Source organism: Haemaphysalis longicornis, unplaced genomic scaffold (genome assembly GCF_048455015.1).
Source record: "Haemaphysalis longicornis isolate Haplotype H1 unplaced genomic scaffold, Haemaphysalis longicornis Haplotype H1 scaffold_5, whole genome shotgun sequence".
NCBI lineage: Eukaryota > Metazoa > Arthropoda > Arachnida > Ixodida > Ixodidae > Haemaphysalis > Haemaphysalis longicornis.
Genome location: NW_027526385.1, coordinates 153043431 through 153060966, shown reverse-complemented (window position 1 = coordinate 153060966; position 17536 = coordinate 153043431). Strand labels below are relative to the sequence as shown.

Below are 17536 nucleotides of genomic sequence, written 5' to 3'. Positions count from 1 at the left end.
CACCCTCATGAATGCGTTTGAGAATATCCTGTGGGATAACATGCTTTCGTAATCCCGCCATTGTGAGTGGCAGGTGGCTGTTCTTTTCCAGGTGTCATTGCAGTCTAGCGAGCAGCATCTTCTTCATACGTATTCCAACAGAAGATGTCATGGAGATAGAAAAGAGATTGGGAGGGCGTTTTGGCTCGTTTTCGTGATTTGGGCATGAGGGTGGCATGAGCTTTCCATTCGGCGGGTAGGTTTCCTGATCTTCGAGCCTGATTGATATGGCCGAGGAGTTCTGTAAGTTTTTTCTCAGGCAGGTCACTGAGCATGCCCTATGTAGTTTTATCGGGTCCCGGGGCCGTGTTTCGAGTGATTTTATATAGTGTCATGCTTAGATCTCCGGGTCAGAAGTCCGAGTTGATTCCTTCATCGTAATCTTCTGGGGAGTTTCGTTGTACACGATGTCGCTGCGTGTGGCACTGTAAGGGAGGTAGTATTACGGATCTATTCTGATATCATCTGGTAAGCATCCCATCGCAAAATGAAGACATAATATGGTGTACTTTGGGTTTGCAAATTGTCATGCAGTGTGCGAAACAGCTGCCAGACCCTGACCATATTGCCGTGAACTAGGCATCGGGTTGGTTTGGTTATGTTTTGTTTTTACTGTCCGGCCGTACCCGGCTGTGTTATCTGTGTCCCAAGCGAAGCGCGTGTTCCATTCTTTATTTTTATGCCGCGCGGGCTATCTCATTCTGATACGGAGAGCGTTTCACCCTAATGTCACAAGCCTAGAATAATCTTCTTTGATCTACAATGTTCTAGATTTAAATCGACGGTTCGAGGAGCACTCGCGCCGAAAGAAGACCTGCACAGCAGACGCCACGGGATTCGATTCGCCGACACCAGTCTGCGCACGTCACTTTATTGACTGCTGTTTCGCCGCCTGTGTATTCCTTGAGTTGTTAGGGGAGCACAAATTCGCTCAAATAAACTTGTTTTTCCTTCAAGACAGCTGCGTCATCTTTGGCTACGGGACAATATGAAGCTTGCCGTTGTGCCTATCGCTTACCTGAAGCCGACTATGCGTGGCTAACTTCTACGCATACTCTTGGTGTTCGTAATTGAGACGGTAAGAAGGTTCTTTAAGTACGCTGTCACGCTCTTCACGTTTCCAGCGTGTTACAGTTGCACAGTGCTTTCACGAGATGGTAAGAGGGTGCTGGTCAATGTGCGTATTGGATTCGGTGCGGTTTATATTTTTGGTGTGTTCGGATCATGGCAAAGATTACATCGCTCCATTCAGCAAGGGGGATGCCACTCGTGCCAATTTCTTGCAGGTGTTAGCGGACACTGAGCAAATTTTTTATACTTATTGTCGGTCTGTTTGACCGGTTTCTTTTTGATGATCGAGGAAGAGGGGAAACTAATTTGGATAATGTTATCATTCCTGAGAGTTTCGTCTTCGGTGTTCTCCAAGGCAGCGCTTAACGAACCCCGAATCCAGGTAAGACCGGGATTTGTGTCCGCCTCTTGATTGGAGCCGAGCCTTATGGTTGCTGTGGTGTCGTTCCTAAGGCTGAATCGAAGGAGGCTAGTACGTTGGTTTAATTGACGTCCTAAAGGGGATGTAAGAGTGTGGCCGCAGGCAAGCTTGGGATAGTTAAAAAAATTAGTGCCTTTCCACTCTGTGAAGAAGGATGACCTGCAAAGCTCGACGCAGTCCAAAAAGTGCACGAAACAAACCACGTTTAGCGTAATGTGCGATGGAGCATACTTCCGAGCCCATCAGCTGTATGAACCCCTGAAGAATTCAAGCTTTGTTCTTGCAGATAAACATGGAACTGCCTGTGGCCCTCCCGCGTCGTAAGCATCTTACTGTTTCTGTAAGGCCAAGTTTAGACTGTTGCCGAAACTGTCGTAATACCTTTAAAGAATGACGTCGTTTCACGTCTCAGCCAACCGAACTGTGTGACATGCCATTTTTTTACGTCCATAGATCACTTTTTGCGTCGGTAGTCTGAACATAGCCTAACACACACAAACCCAATCCGCTCTACAACTGACTCCGGACAGGTCCCATTGGGCCGTTTAACGTCCGCGTTTAAACCTCGTTCCAGCACAACGGACATGCCATCCATCAGTACGGACATCAAACCTATAGCTGCGCGTGCACGCCCCTCGACTCCCCCCACTATTCTCCACTACAAACGTGCGCACGCATAAACCGGCAACCCGTCAGGTGAGAGTGCTTTCAAGTGACAGACGCCGTCGAACATATATCCTTTGAACGCCCTCTGAAAAAGTGATATTGGCTCACGCCGGCGTTCCAAGCGGGCAAGATGCTATTCATCCGGGAGGGATTCGCCGCTAATCGACGAGCTGAACCTCAGGCATTAACGGCGGCGCCAGCCGCTTACCGTTGTTTTTGCGCCCATTCGCGTTTCTGTTCGGGCCAAGGCTTCAATTCCTGCTCGTCTTCCTCCAAACGAACGGCATGCATCAGTTCCATAAAGATTTATAACTTGGAATCCATTGAGCTCTATTCTCGCGTACAAACATGTGGCTGTCCGTTTTCCTTCCTCCTCGTGTGCATCTTACTGTGTGTGTAGGATGTCTGTGTAGCCCATGAACCCACACCCTAACCACTCGATTAAGGAGGACAGCCGACTAACCGCATTAAAGCATGTAATTTCGACATCTACGTCTTCCACCAGCACAACCGTCATTTCACCAATGGCGGTATGCAGCCTAGCTGTGCGTTCACGCCCCCCCTCCTTTCTACCCGCAAACCATGCATGCATAAGCCAGCAACCGGTGATGGCGCATACTAAGGCGTGAAAGACACCGGCGAAAATATCGCTCGGAAGGCTTTCTAAGCTCAAGAAGAAATATGGGCTCAAGCCGGCGTTCCAGCTGGGGAAGTTTCTTTTCTAATGGGAGGGATTCACAGCTACTTGGAGAAGTGAATTTGACCGGAAACGGTGACGGCGGGTTTCGGTCGTTTTAGGGGAAGCCAGAGGGCTTCCCCTAAAAGGGCTTCCCCCAGGGAGCCATTACCTACATACCTCGGCAAAGTTGACGCGGCTCACTCAAACTCACATTTTTTTTTTCGAATTACCACTCACTCAAACTCAGACTCAATGCTGAGCAGCACATCAGCACTAACTCAAACTCAAACTCACATTGAGCGCAAAACCAAGAACTCACTCGGACTCAAAACTCAAAAGGTACTCAGAAATCAAAATGAACTCAAACTCAAAATGTAATCAAAACTCAAAATGTACTCAAACTCAAAATGTACTCAAACTCAATATGGACTCAAAACTCAAAATGTACTCAAAACCCAAAATGCACTCAAACTGAAATTGTGCTCCAACTCAAAATGGACTCAAAACTCAAAATGTACCCAAACTCAAAATGGACTCAAAACTAAAAATGTACTCAAAACTCAAAATGTACTCAAACTCAAAGTGGACTCAAAACTCAAAATGTACTCAAAACTCAAAATGAATTCAGAACTCAAATGGCCTCGCAACTCTCTCATGCTAGGAATTTACTCGGCTTCAGATGGACTCTGATTTCATTAGCAGTCAGTGTTTTCAAATTCACGTGTGGTAAAAATATTACGGGTGCAAATTCGTGAGCTCAAACTCTTGCATTCGCCACGACATGACACCATAGCTCCTGTGAGGTCGGAAACAATTTTCGTTGCAGATTTAATACAGCTATACCTGCTGCCCATGAAGATTAACGCTGGTTGGAAGCAATTGTACGTATATATTTGATACCAAACTCTTGATGTAGGCTCCGTGTTCGTGTTCATGACAGAGGTGGTCCAGGCTCGATGGTGTGCTGGATCCCCAGGTCGAAACAAGCAAGATTGGGTGACGGGACGTGCGCTCACTGCTCCGTTCATTTATGTCGAAGCTGTTTAGGGTTACGGTTCCGTGCATTCTTGCTCTGCATGCTGAAAAAACGCCTTGTGTAAAAGCGAACTGTCCCCGCGAATCTCTGCAGCGCAAGGCGTTCATGGATATACCTTTGCTGTTTTATTGCGTAGCATTCTTTGCCGAGTACACCCCTTCCCCTATCCCCGCCATCATCTTGTAACGCCTTGCATATACACAAAAATGCAGATATCACGGAAATTCAACCTCTAATCATTATAAAAGCGTAAATGTAGAGAATTGATAAAACTAAATGTTAAAAATCTAAAAAATAATTAGGAAAAATATCGAAAATGGCGAACCGTGTAACACGTGAGTCACAGATCGTCTCAGATTGGGTGAAAATGCAGAGAGCTGTGGCGCTAAAGAATGTGGGGTATCAAATTGAGGGTCTCGAGAAGGGAACTCACGGGGACAAACAAAAAAGTGCCTCGTTGTTTGCTGAGGCACTTGTATTAGTTTTATTAGCATTTGCTAGGTGGGATGAGCTCTCGTTGCTCAGAAAAACACCATGCTGTCGTTGTAAGCAAGGACTGCCACCGTACCCAGCTGTTAACTTCCAGCATGCACGCGTGTGTGAGTGTGTGTGTGTGTGTGTGTGTTTGAGAGAATGAGAGAGAGAGTGAGAGAGTGCGGGATTGAGAGATAGTGAGAGTGTTTGAGAGTTAGAGAGAGAGTGTGTGAGAGTGTGTGAGAGAGAGAGTGAGTGAGAGAGTGAGAGTGAGTGAACGAGTGAGAGTGAGAGTGAGAGAGACTGTGACAGAGAGTGTGAGAGTGAGTGTGAGAGTGTGAGAGAGGGAGAGTGAGAGAGAGTGAGAGTGTGAGAGAGTGAGAGATTGAGAGAGTGAGAGTGGGCGTGTGAGATTGAGAGAGTGTGAGATTGAGAGAGTGATAGTGTAGATAGTGAGAGTGTGAGTGTGAGGGTGAGTGAGTGTGAGAGTGAGAGTGTGAGAGTGAGTGAGATTGAGAGTGTGAGTGAGTGAGTGAGTGAGAGTGAGAGTGAGAGTAAGAGTGTGGGTGCGAGTGAGAGTGAGAGTATGATTACGAGTGTGAGTGTGAGTGTGAGTGTGAGTGAGAGTGTGAGTGTGAGTGTAAGTGAGAGTGAGTGTGAGAGTGAGAGTGAGAGTGTGACTGTGAGTGTGAGTGAGAGTGTGAGTGAGTGTGTGTGTGTGAGAGTGAGTGTGAGAGTGTGAGTGTGAGAGTGTGAGTGTGAGTGTGAGTGTGAGTGTGAGTTTGAGTGTGAGTGGGAGTGAGAGTGAGAGTGAGAGGGAGTGAGAGTGTTAGTGAGTGTGAGCGTGAGTGAGAGTGTGAGTGTGAGTGTGAGTGTGAGTGGAGTGAAAGTGAGAGTGTGAGTGTGTGAGAGAGAGTGTGAGAGGGAGTGTGAGAGTGTGAGTGTGTGTGAGTGTGAGTGAGAGTGTGAGTGAGAGTGTGTCGGAGTGTGAGTATGAGATTGAGTGAGAGTGAGAGTGAGTGTGAGAGTGACAGTGATAGTGAGAGTGTGAGTGTGAGTGAGAGTGTGAGTGAGTGTGGGTGTGTGAGAGTATGTGAGTGAATGTCACTGTGAGAGTGTAAGTGTGAGTGAGAGTGAGAGTGAGAGTGCGAGTGTGAGTGAGAGTGAGTGTGAATGTGAGTGAGAGTGAGAGTGTGAGTGAGAGTGAGAGTGTGAGGGTGAGTGTGAGTGTGAGAGTGAGTGTGAGTGAGAGTGAGAGTGAGAGGGAGTAAGAGTGTTAATGAGTGTGAGTGTGAGTGGAGTGAAAGTGAGAGTGAGTGTGAGTGTGAGTGTTAGTGTGAGTGTGAGTGAGAGTGACAGTGTGAGTGAGTGTGAGTGTGAGTATGAGTGAGAGTGAGAGTGTGAGTGTGAGTGTGAGTGAGAGTGAGAGTGTGAGTGTGAGAGTGTGAGTGTGAGTGTGAGTGAGAGGGAGTGAGTGTTAGTTAGTGTGAGTGAGAGTGTGAGTGTGAGGGAGTGCAAGTGAGAGTGAGAGTGTGAGTGTGTGAGAGGGAGTGTGAGAGTGTGAGTGTGTGTGAGTGAGAGTGTGAGTGTGAGTGTTAGTGTGAGTGTGAGTGAGAGTGACAGTGTGAGTGAGTGTGAGTGTGAGTATGAGTGAGAGTGAAAGTGTGAGTGTGAGTGTCAGTGAGAGTGAGTGTGAGTGTGAGAGTGTGAGTGTGAGTGAGAGGGAGTGAGAGTGTTAGTTAGTGTGAGTGAGAGTGTGAGTGTGAGTGGAGTGCAAGTGGGAGTGAGAGTGTGAGTGTGTGAGAGGGAGTGTGAGAGATGAGTGTGTGTGAGTGAGATTGTGAGAGTGAGTGAGAGTGTGAGTGTGAGTGAGAGTGAGAGTGAGAGTGTGAGTGTGAGTGAGAGTGTGACTGAGTGTGTGTGTGGGAGAGTGTGTGTGAGTGAGTGTGAGTGCGAGAGTGTGAGCGTGAGTGTGAGTGTGAGTGTGAGTGTGAGAGTGTGAGTGTGAGTGAGAGTAAAAGTGAGAGTGTGAGTGCGAGTGGGAGTGAGAGTGAAAGCGAGAGTGTGATTGTGAGTGTGAGTGAGAGTGAGATTGAGAGTGAGTGTGAGTGAGAGTGAGAGTGAGAGGGAGTGAGAGTGTTAGTGAGTGTGAGAGTGTGAGTGTGAGTGGAGTGAAAGTGAGTGAGAGTGTGAGTGTGAGTGTGTGAGATGGAATGTGAGAGTGTGTGTAAGTGTGAGTGAGAGTGTGAGTGTGAGTGAGAGTGTGAGTTTGAGTGTGGTGTGAGTGTGAGTGTGAGTGAGAGTAGGAGTGTGTGAGTGTGAGTGAGTGAGTGAGTGTGAGTGCGGGAGTGTGAGTGAGCGTGTGAGTGTGAGTGTGTACCTTTTGCTATATACCTTTTGCTATATCCTCATAATTATAACCAGAAAGCATTTTTTTATATTTGACCGACGTGATCCCCCTCGACGAGGCCTTTAATTTGATACCCCACACACCCTAGCGGGGTCATATGAAATTCATACCAGTCAAACGAACCATGACTCTCATGACACTAACCAGGACGCATTATGTAAGTGTCCGACGTGATTCCCCCAACTGGAACCTTCAATTTGACGCCCCACATGCTTCAGCGGCCTCACCTTGAATTTAACCAAATCTGACTCAGAATGACTATCTCATGATTCGAACTACGAAGCCTTTTTTATTTGTACCACGCGATTCCCCTCATCAAGACCGTAAATTTGATACCCTACACGCCCTAGCGGGGTCACTTGGAATTTTACCCCAATATAAGACTCGCCATGACAATCTCATGGATATAACCAGGAAGCATTTTTGTATTTCTCCCACGTGATTCCGCTCATCAAGACCATTAATTTGATACCCATCACATGCTAGCCGAATCAATTTGAATGTTAAACCAATCAATGACTAACCATGACTATCTCATGATACAGCCCTACCACATTTTTCTCCCATGTGATTTCCCTTTTCGGCACCTTCAGTTTCATGGCCCGGACACCAAGTGGCATCATTGTGAATTTTAACCTAATTTATGACCCATTTTGACTATGTCATGATAATAATCAGGAAGCACGTGATTACCCTCCTTGAGACCTTTAATTTGATACGCCACACGCCCTAGCGTCATGAACTTGAATTTTAACCGAATCTTTGACTTACCATGACTACGTCATTATATATCCATAACGCATTTTTGTCCCGGATGATTCCCCACATCGAGACCTTGAATTTGGTTCCCCACATGCCCTCGCAGCGTTATTTTCAATTTTCACCCAATATATGACTCATTATAACTGCCTGATGACTACAATCAGGAAGCATTTTTTATTTATCCCGCGTGATTCCGTTAATCCGGACCTTTCATTTGATACCTTACACGCCTTAGCCTCATCAGTTTCACTTTTCAAATAATCTAATATGGTCATTATTCTGTCTTAAGGGGCTCTGCCAGTAAATTCAGCTAATTCATTTGAAACAGCAGAAAGGACAGCCCCCGCCCCCATTTCCCCCCGGCTCTCACCTCTTCCTTTGTGACCCCTAGTATATCAAGCCGTTAACAGCAGCAGGTGAACAACCAGCACGCCAGCGCCGCCGTGTGCTTTCCCACCACCTTTTCCCACGCTCTTAGTGGATCCGTCAAGAAGAAAAGTTAAGACAACCCTTTTTTATGACCTCACCAGTCAATTATCTCTTACGCGCCCAGCCACGAAAATTAGGTATACAGCAAGTGCATATGGCCATGAAAATTCAACAAGAAACTAAAAAAAATCATACACCCCCTCCCTCCCAACCGATCATGCAGATCTTGATTGGTGCCGTACCCGCAGGTAACCTGAATTCCGAGCCCACAGTGACGCATGAAACTTAACAGCCAACCATAGCTGCCTGCTAGGCTACTCATATGTACTCAAACTCAAAATGGACTAAAAACGCATATGTACTCAGAACTCAAAATGTACTCAAACTCAAAATGTACTCAGAACTCAAAATGGACTCAAACTCAAAATGTACTCACAACTCAAAATGGACTCAAACTCAAAATGTACTCAGAAGTCAAAATGGACTCAAACTCAAATTTTACTCAGAACTCAAAATGGACTCAAACTCAAAATGGACTCAAACTCAAAACGTACTCAGAACTCAAAATGAACTCAAACTCAAAGTGTACTCAGAACTCAAAATGTACTCAAACTCAAAATGTAGTCAGAACTCGAAATGGACTCAAACTGAAAATGTACTCAGAACTATAATGGACTCAAACTCAAAATGTACTCAGAACTCAAAATGGACTCAGAATTCACTAGTTCTCAGGCTTACTCAAACTCAATCGGACTCAATCTCAGTCGGGATCACTCGGCTCAAACTCACTCAAGCTCAAACTCACCATGCCACACTAGCCTCGCGCTCACTCAAACTCAAACTCACGCGTGAGTTTGATTCCAAATGAGTCTGAGTGAGTGGACTCGTGAATGAGTTCGCCGACCTCTGATTACCTTCAAGACCTCTGATTACTCTGATTACCTATGCTTCACGGGAGCGGCGCTTTATGTACGCGCAACACAGGGAGCGAACGCAGCAGCGACGAAAGAAAGAAAACAGAGAGGAGTGTCTAGCGATGTCTGAAGTAGAGTACGACACGAGCGGCTACGACGTCATCTCTCTCACTGCCTATCCCTCACACATGTCTCATGCGTCGCCACCAAGGAGTGCCCTCCCCCTGACACTTTCCCCAGACGCTATTCCAACCTCTGCTAATCCAAACCGTGCATGCGACGTTTGCGCGGGAGGCTCAAACACGATATGCAACAACACGCTCGCTGCTACCGTGTTTGGGGCTAATCCGAACCCCGTGACATCTGCGTGGGAGGTTCAAACACGATTTGCAGCATGCTGGCCGCATGCGGTGGCACACTGCGAGGTAGCAGCAGAGCAGCGCATGCCGCCGTACGTTCGCTGATCACGCAAACACTTCCTGGGACGCAGCACAAAAGCTCCGTGACCGAGAAGACTGCAGCACGCGCTGCGCACAAATTTCCTATCAGGCAGTGTGGTAACCTTCAGTGCATTTTTTACGCCAATCCGTGCTTCTGTTTATTTTCCCCAATCATCTAATAACCGCACTACCGCTGTTAGCTGGCGACTGCGCAACTTGAAAAAGGGGCATCGTTGGAGGCGAGGGTAAAAATAGTTGTGGAAGATGTGTAAGCGGGGGTGAGGAAGAACTCTGGAGCGGGGCCGAGTAAATTAATGACACCGGAATGAAAACAAGGGGGTTAGACATATACTGCTTTGCAGTAATATCAAAGCAATAGGGGCGTCCCTGAGCTACGAGTTGCATTTTACATCGTACAGAAGGCGGAGAGCATAGCGGTTGTTTGTTTGGTTGGCCCAAATAAGTTTACAATAGTGATGTTGTGACCATCTACCATTGTAGCAGTAGCCACGTGCTCCATTTGAGAATTAACATGCATCGCGTCCAGCTCGATGGTGGATAGGGTCTTGTCTACGTAGGTAATTGCCTTGGTGGGCGGCATGCATGGCAGTTGCGTCCCTTTCCTATTCCAGATAATACTTAACTGAACATAGCGATCGTATCCTGGGATAGAAAAGTCTCCGCTAGTTTCTTGTAGGGTAAGAATATCCGCTTTGGTGTTGATGATAAGCCTGCGTTTTGATATGTCATTGCGCTCTGGGCGGAGACCTCGACAATTTCGTTGCCATGTTGTTTGTGATGGAGTAATTGGTGGTGATTGGGTAGGCACCCCATACATCGTCGGCGCTCATTGGCTCTGAGGTGGCAGGTGTATGGCGCTTGCGGAGAAGGAGCTCCTCTTGTACGACTTGAAGGCGCATTAACTGTTGTAGCGTCTTTTCCAGAGGGGCGAGAGCTTGTTGAGTAAGCGAGATCAGTAGTTGTTATAAAAGGCCTGGGAGCATCTCTTGAATTATCTGATGCACCTGCTGTGCTATTGCTTAGGAGTATGGTGGTTGCGAATATTGCATTGTGTTAGTGCTGTGTATAACGGGTGTAGCTTGATAATCGGTGTTTAATAATTTGGTGAGGTGTGAAGGGGGGAGGGGGTTGCTGGGAAAATCACCTGTGAGTACTGTAGCATATCGTGCGCGTTTTGTTGCGGATTTTGGAGGCGCTGGCAAGACAGTGTCGCGTGGACAATAGAGCAAGCCAGTTTGGAGGCCTCAATGAGATCCTTGTTCTGACCGTGCATCTGTGTGTGGATGAAGCTTGCTCGATGTGACCGGATGGCGGTTAGCCTACGCATGTGATAATTTGAATGATTCCGGCTCTTGCTCCGATCGTGTAACCGGGACAGGAGGTCATAGTAATTGATTGTAGGAAGCGGTGGCCACGCGTATTCGTGCACACGTTGCGGCGGGGGCTCTTGGCGACGTTGCTGGGTATCATGAAAACCGGACAGGGAAGCTTTGCTAGCGTCGATGCGCGCTTGACATATTGCGAATGAGGACTGGTGCTCGTCATTGCAACTTGCGCAGTGAGCCTCTCATTTATTGGGGGGTAGTTGCGAGGTCTACGTTTGGGGGTGTAGCAGCAGCTCCAGCAGCAACGCTAGATCGAGCGCCAATCCTCGCGCGGCAGCCAGAGCGACATGGCGGGACATGTGGCAGGGACATGTTAGTGCACGAGGAAACGGGGTTTCACTGGGTTGTCACAAAATAATCTCCTTTGTATTGCCGACGAACGGTTGTCCGGCACGAGGCTTCTTTCGCCCTGACCTAGCTCTCCCCAACTTCTCACTGTCCAGAACACGCCACCGAGGGTAATGTAGAGCCATGTTCTTCGACAACCAGGACTCAACCCACACACAAGTCGGCGAAGCTCTTGTGTGTGGGTTGAGCAGGAAGCTTCCTGGAGCAGGAAGCTTCTTCGAAATGCACGTGCATCCAATAGCTTATCTCGTGCAAGGAGCTTGGCGATCGCAGTCCAAGCCAACTGCTACGGTGCGTGAAGCAACTTCTAGCACAAATTCCTACACCATGGACACTATACTGCTGCGTGAGCTTTTCCTTCGACGCCTGCCTTTCAACGACCAAATGGTTCTTGACACTACCGCAACCATGGACCCGCAGGCCTTCGCCGCGCTGGCAGAAAAAGCCATGGAGGTCGCCACCCCCTTTTCTCAAGTTGTCGCGGTTGCATCGGCTACGTCTACGTCTCCTCCTCGGGACATGAATCCCGCTCCTACTTCGAGTGAGTCCTGGTCTGAGTCCATGCTCTAGAGCCTTTGCGATCGTCTGAAGAAGATAATCGTGGCCGCAACACGCCGCGATAGCTCGCCATACCGTTCCCGTCAGCGTCGTCGCTCGTCATCGCAGCGCCGACACCCTGAGCCCAAAGGCGGCGACTCTCCCCACCGTGCCATCTGTCTGTACCACCGACGCCTCGGCAATGACTCCCACCACTGTCGTCTGCCATGCGCCTGGACGGGAAACGGCCTGGACGCCCGCCAAAGGCGACAAGAGATCTCGGCCCAATTCTGAAATCTCGCCTGTTTCATGTCACAGACCGCACCATTGGACAGAGGTTCCTCGTTGAAACGGGCACCCACGTTATCTTTTTGCGCACTACACGCTCGGATCGTGCTTCTCGCGCCATCTTGTATTTACAACCAATAAACGACCCGCACATACCCGTCTACAATTAACGCTCGCTCACTCCAAAGTTGGTTCTCCGTCGAGTTTTCCGGAGGGTTTTTCTCGTCGTCGATGTTCACACCGCCATCCTCGGTGCCGACTTCCTCGAAAAACATGTCTTTCTCGTTCGTCTCAAGCGGCAGCGACTACTTGAATCTACCACACTGCTCTTAGAGCGAGGTGTGTCAGCGAGACAGCTGCTAATGTGGCCCTATCCTGCGCTATAGTTTCCGACGAACCGTTCGCCACCTTGCTGCGTGACGTCCCAACCGTGACATCGCCACGTCACTGCGCCCAACCTGTTCGCCATGACGCCTGTAATGACAGTGTCACCACTCGCTTCGCAATCTTTTTTCGACGCGGCGACTCGCGCCTGACAAGTCCAAAGTCGCTGCTGCGGATTTCAACGTATGACGGAACTGGGCATCATCCGTCCACCATCCAGAAACCACTGATCGCCACTGCACAGGGTGCCCAACAAAACTAGTGGTTGGTGCCGCTGCGGCGATTACCGGTTTTTGAACACCGAGGCCGTTCCTGACCGCTATCCGTTAGCCAACATCCAAGATTTCACCGGCACTCTGCACAGTGCCACAATGTTCTCTAAAATATACTTAGCCCGTGCATACCACCAGGTCCATGTTGCAGAAGAAGACATCCACGAAACTACCATCGCAACCCCATCCGCACTGTTTGAATGTCTGCGCATGCCATTTGGACTTCGCAACGCTGCACAAACATTCTAGCGTTCCATTGATGCCGTTCCACGAGGGCTACCTACGTTGACGACATTCTGGTGGCCGTCACATCCCTGGAAGAGCATCTAAAGCATCTTCACCTTGTCTGTAAGCGTCTCGCTGCTCATGGCATCGTCATCAACGTCTCGAAGAGCGAGTTTGGTCCCACTTCTCTGGATTTTCTTGCTCGTCGTTCGGACGCCACGGGCAATCGTCCACGTCACGCCAAAATCCAGGCCATCATTGACTTTCGCAAGCCGTACTGTCGGTGAGAAAGCTCCGTCAGTTCCTAGGGCTGGTAAATTTTTACCGCCGCTTCATTAGTAATTGTACCACACTGTTCGAGCCTTTAGACAGGTTGTTTTGCACAAAATGCTCATCAACTTAATTTCATTGGGACGCTGCAGCTGGAAGTGCCTTTGTAGCCATCAAACGTGCTCTCACCGACGCTGAACTGCACGCTCATTCGAATCAATCCGGTTTTTCCGTTGGCACTCATTGTATCAGCCGCAACTCGGCTGATAAGAAGGTCAGTCTGACACGCTGGCATCGAGAACAGCCACTGAGTAGTGGTTTATTTATGAGCGCTTATATAGGTACATCCGACGCACTCTGCGCACCCAACCGCGCATCACGGCATGATACATCTTCCCATATTTTTTACAGCATTATTTGACAAGAATGTGTGCGACCGGTTCACTTCAACTGCTAAGATATTTGTTCAAAGTTGCCACCGTATGCTAAGCATCTTGGTTGAGTTGCGGCCCGCGCTTACCTTCTTGGGCCTGGCGATGCTATGGGCGAAGTTTCGCGAGCAGGTTCGTGAGATGGGGCGTATTCGGCATCACTGTCGTCACTATCGTCGCTGTCGTCGCTGTAGCTCGTGCGCGGGAAGGACTCTGGTGTTGGCCGCAGGTGTTGACGGTTTCGCCTCAGTGTTTTACCATTCTTTTTTGCAACTTGGTACGACCTAGGTGCAACTTCACCCAATACCTTGCCCCTTTGAGACCAGACCTGGCCAGGGATGCGAACCAGGTGTCCTGGTTGAAGCGGGTGCAGTGTACGTCCAGTCGTCCGCTGGCGGTGCTTCTTGACTGGTGAACGTGGCGGGGTATTGAAGTCGGGAAGCCGTGCCCGCAGGCGCCGGCCCTGCAGCAGTTCCCGTGGCGAACGTCCGTCTGTTAAGGGGGAAGAGCGATACGCGAGTAAACCTAGCCAGAAATTTTCACGTGCGTTTCTTGTCTTTTTCGGAGTCTCTTGGTAATTTGCACACCTTTTTCCGCCAGCTCATTGGACCGTGGAAACTCAGGGCTCGAAGTTATATGTTTAAAATCGTACCATTTGGCGAAGGTGAAAAAAAAGACTACCGAACTTTGAGAAGTTGGAGGAGTACTGTGCAGGCCAGCAAAACGAAGTGTACGAGAGATACGTTTTCAGAACAAGGACGCAGGAAGAAAATGAACCGGCGGAACGATTTATACACGGATAAGGGCAATAGATTGGCTTGGGATCCTGTGTCCAACTTCAACGCCACTTCTTGCTCCGCAATGTAGGCGTTTACGACACAGTTCTTCGCTCTCTGAATGCCGAAAACGCTTACATCCAAGATGTTGAAGCCTTCGTCGTCACGTTGCACTTCACCGACGTGTTGTTTGCAGCAAATTGCAAAGTGGTTTCTTCCTTTACAAGAGCGGTATATTTTCCCCATGGCGGGGCACTTCCTTGGCTCGTGCCTCCTGTTGCACTTGAAGCACTGGAACGTGGTCTTCAAACTTTGGCTCCGACGTTGCTGCCTCGCTGTAGTTGCATTAACGTTTCCCTCATTCTCTTTCCACGCTTCGTTCTGTTTCCTTGCTGCCTCGGCGGCCTTGCACAAACGCTCTGCCTTTTCCAGGGTCAGATCTTTCTTCCTCAAAATCTTCTCAGGCAACTTCCTGTTGTTCGTACCGAAGACTATCTGGTCGCGAATCATCGAATCGAAGAGATGGCCAAAGTTGCGAAACCTTGCTTGGTGTTATAGGTCCCTGAGGAATTGTTCCGCCGGTTCACCCTCTTCCTGCGTCCTCGTCCCGAAAACGTATCTCTTGTACACTTCGTTTTGCTGGCCTGCACAGTATTACTCGAACTTCACTATCACAGTCTGGTAGCCCTCCTTATTTTCACCTTCAGTAAATGTGAAATTGTTGAAAACGTCTAAAGCCTGGTCTCCGGTGACGGTCAGGAGCATGGCAGTTTTCTCAGCTTCAATTAGTGGCTTTGCTGTCGCAGTGCCTTGCAAAAGAGAGAAAGACGTACTTTATTTGAGGCCTGTGCGAGAGCAAGCTTGCTGTCTGCATCAGTGCTGGCCTGTGAGGGTGTTTGATTCGTCAGGGAGGGCGGGTGGGATGGTGGGGGTGGCTGCGGTAGTTACCCAATACGCCCCTTGGACCCTCGTCGCATAGATAAACGCAAGCCCTGCAAGTTCAACTCAAGTTTTTGCTTGAATAGCGCCCAGTTCTTCTGAACATCACTGGTTAGTCGAAGGTGATCTGGCGGCTTCAGCGGATTCATGACTGCGTCGTGGCTGCGTGCTCCACTTTTGACACCATGTATCAGCCCCAATTCGGCTGATAAGAAGGTCAGGCTTACACGCTGGCGTCGAGAACAGCAACTGAGTAGTGGTTTATTCATAAGCGCTTATATAGGTACATCCGACGCACTCTGTTCATCCCACCACGCATCACATGGTTACTCGGGCATGGCACGGCATGATACACTCATGACCGACCCATCAAGTGCAGCTGGAAGAGCTGTCTTTCAGCAGCGAGTTGAGGCGCATGGCCAACCGCTAGCATTTTTCTCCACGCGCTTGACTCCGGCTATCACACTATATAGTGTTTTGGGCCGCGAACTGTTCGTCACTTCAAACACCACCTTCAAGAACGCTGAATCACGATCTTCACCGATCTAAAGCCGCTCACGTTCGCCTTGAACCGCCCTGACACCATCCACAATCCACGAAAGGTACAGCGTTCACGGATTGAAACGCGACACTGCGAGCGCGTGGCCGCCGGTATATGCAGCGCCGCCCGTGGACGCCCGTGGAAGCTAGGTGTTGCGTTGTGTTATCTGCAAGGATGAAGCATGTTGACCGTAGGCTTACTGCTTCTGGTTGCCAATGAGCGGAACTGTGGTTCCCCGCAGCGATAGCGGGGCGTTGCGAGCCTGGAGCGCTGGAACGCGTTTGTGCGCCGACGGTAGTAGCCCGGCTGTGTACGCAGCTGATTTCGCGGTGCACGCTCTTGTTACGGGTGCCCTTCCAATGTGGCACAGTAATATTCATGTAATGCAGAGTCACGCTCATCTGAATAAAAGAAACGTCTGTACGAAGGAACAGCAAACTTTATTCCAGGATGCGAATTTAAAAAAGAGGAAAGACGCCTTTGCAGGCACGTTCGCGTGTGGTGCGGTGCATTAGTAATTCGTCGGAACTCCTCTTTTTTTAGTTTAACTCATAAAATAAAGTTGGGTGTTCCTTCGTGCAGACGCTCGTTTTATTAATATAAGCGTTACCGTGCCTTACATGCACATTAGCTGTGTCGCATCTGAAGGGCACGAGTAAAAAGAGCGCGCGAGCAGACGATGTTGCGAAATTGGCTGCGCAGGCCACGTGCGACTACCACCGACGCATAAACGCGCTCCTGCGTTACAGGCTCGCAGTGCGCTACTGTGGCTGCGGGAACCGGAAGGAGCACGCCTACGGTTAAAACGCTCTCATCCTCGTGGTATACCACAATGGAACACCTAGCTTCCATGGGTGTCCACGGGTGGCGCTGCATGTAACACAGGTTCATGATTTACATGACGGGGTTAGAAAGGGAGCTAGAAGTCAGCACGATGGGGTTCGACTTATCCTACATGAAAAACGGGCAGGTGGTGGAACAACGGGTTCCGGGACTAATGTATGCAGACGACATATTGTTGATGGTGGACAACCGGATAATTATGCAGGGCTTGATGGATATATGCGGTGAAGAAGCGACACACCTAGGGCTATCCTTTAGCAGAGAAAAATCGGGGATCATGGTCTTTAATGACGGCGAGGAGCACAAAACAGTATCAGTGCAGCAAGTAGAAATACCATTGGTAAAAGAGTATAAATATTTAGGAGTATGGCTGAACAACAGCGAAGATTACACGCAGGCGCATGAGGCTCACCTTAAGACGAAAGGAAGACGGAACGCGGCTATAATAAAGCATAGAGCCCTCTGGGGATACAGCAAATACGAGGTGGTAATGGGAGTCTGAAAAGGGGTCATGGTACCAGGATTAACTTTCGCTAATTCGGTTCTGTGCATGAAGCCAGAGACCCAAGCGGGCCTAGAAGTAAATCAGAGGGCGGTAGGCAGATTGGCCCTAGGGGCCCACAGTAAAACTACAAATGAAGCGGTACAAGGCGATATGGGCTGGTCGTCTTTCGAGGCGAGGGAGGCGCAGAGCGAGATAAAGTTTGAGGAGCGACTTCGTGACATGGAGGACGAATAATGGGCCGCGAGGGTGTTTAAGTACCTGTATTTGACGAGCGTGGACACGCGGTGGAGACGGAGGACCAGACAGCTGACCAAGCGGTACGGAAAGTTGGTAGGGGAAAGCGGGGTTTACACAACAGTTAAAAAGCAGGTAAAGGCAGCAGAGACGACGAAGTGGGCACAGAGAATGGAAGCGAAAAAAACCCTGGAGA

General features: G+C 49.2%; 1 protein-coding gene across 8 annotated transcripts in view; it reads left to right on the top strand.

Moving 5' to 3' along the window:
- Nucleotides 1-17536, top strand: part of LOC144138760 (uncharacterized) — a 127175-nt gene that overhangs the window by 24172 nt on the left and 85467 nt on the right. The window contains exon 3 of one of the 8 annotated variants that reach the window (XR_013315963.1): nucleotides 811-1112. The exons of the other annotated variants lie outside the window; for them this stretch is intronic. The gene's annotated coding sequence lies outside the window, so the exon portion shown is untranslated. Of the gene's footprint in view, nucleotides 1-810; nucleotides 1113-17536 lie in introns of those variants that run through there. 8 annotated transcript variants of the gene reach the window in all.